Below are 1,309 nucleotides of genomic sequence, written 5' to 3' on the forward strand. Positions count from 1 at the left end.
AGTTTTTTTTTTTTTTTTCCTCGAAAATTTACTCACTGGGTCAATGGAAATGCTAATAAAATCGCTGTTGTTAAATTTTTTTAACTTTCGTTAATGCCACGTTAGCATAATAATTTTTTATTAATTTAATTTAAAAATTAAATATAAAAATAAAAATAAAATAATAAAATTTGAAGGGGTGGCCGGAAGCCATCCCTGGCCACCTCAAACCTTCTAGGGTGGCCGGAACCCACCTTTAGGGATAATGTTGAAGGTGGAAGTGATGATTATTTCCCCAAATGATCGAAGCTGATTATAACTGTGCTACTTTTTCGGAATCTAACTCTAAAACCAAATAAAGAGAAAAGAGGAATTGATTTCAGAGAGAGAGAGAGAGGGGCAGTGAAGAAGAAACAAATATGCAGGGAGTTACAGCGATAAGGGTATTATCGGGGAGAAGTTCTCTGATCGTGCAGCGCTGGCTCTCTCATGTAGCCCAAAAGGAGAACCCGGTCCAAGAAAATGTTGTTTCTCTTCCCAAAATGCCCCCCTTCGATTACTCTCCTCTACCTTACAACGGGCCCTCCACCGGAGAGATCTTGGCCAAGCGCAAGACGTATCTCAGCCCTTCTTTGTTACACTCATACAGCAAAGCCGTGAGTCTGCGTCCCATTTGATCATTTATCATCCTCATTTTGTCGTTTTTTATAAATTAATTCCCAGTATAATTGTTGATTATCAGACCTTTTTTTGGGTGAAATATTTATTTAGCAAATATTTTCTAAAAGTTAAGGAAAACATTTAGACACCATGTGACTGGTTAGAGTGGGGGTCTATTGGGTCATGGATTAGTTTCATAAGGCCCAACGGGCCCTATGCCCAGGACTCCGCGAGTATGCAGACCTGCCAAGGCCTCAGACGGCTTAGCTTGATGAGGTCTCGAATGCCCAATTCAAGACTTAACTCATGGGCCAAAATAATCAAGGGCCGAAGGACAAGTCGGTCATTCTACCGTGGAGATGTATTTATATTATATTAAGTTTGATGATCTTATCCTACGTTTGATAAGGTCATATACTCACTATCAATATATCAACTATCCCTATATAAATGGGATAGGCCATCCTTCAAATTAGAAAAGATCTATATCAATCAGGATACATAATAGCTGTCAGCGCCTGAGCTGTGCACATGTGACCGAGTACTACTCGATCATCCTGACCTAATGTCACACGAAAGCTGTATCACTTATCCAGTGATCCTAGGTTACTAAGATCATGGAGCAGCTAACAAACTCCATCTCTCTCTCAAATACCTGCATAGCAAATAT

The 1,309-nt window shown here is 39.6% G+C and overlaps 1 non-coding gene across 1 annotated transcript; it reads left to right on the forward strand.

The window, feature by feature from the left end:
• The first annotated feature begins 253 nt into the window (after positions 1–253).
• LOC132168312 (small nucleolar RNA Z103) lies at positions 254–322 on the forward strand. The gene has a single exon (XR_009438829.2). It is a non-coding gene; the product is annotated as a small nucleolar RNA Z103 (small nucleolar RNA).
• Positions 323–1,309: the final 987 nt, after the last annotated feature.

This window comes from Corylus avellana, chromosome 2 (genome assembly GCF_965113065.1).
Source record: "Corylus avellana chromosome 2, dhCorAvel1.hap1.2, whole genome shotgun sequence".
In the NCBI taxonomy this organism is placed as follows: domain Eukaryota; kingdom Viridiplantae; phylum Streptophyta; class Magnoliopsida; order Fagales; family Betulaceae; genus Corylus; species Corylus avellana.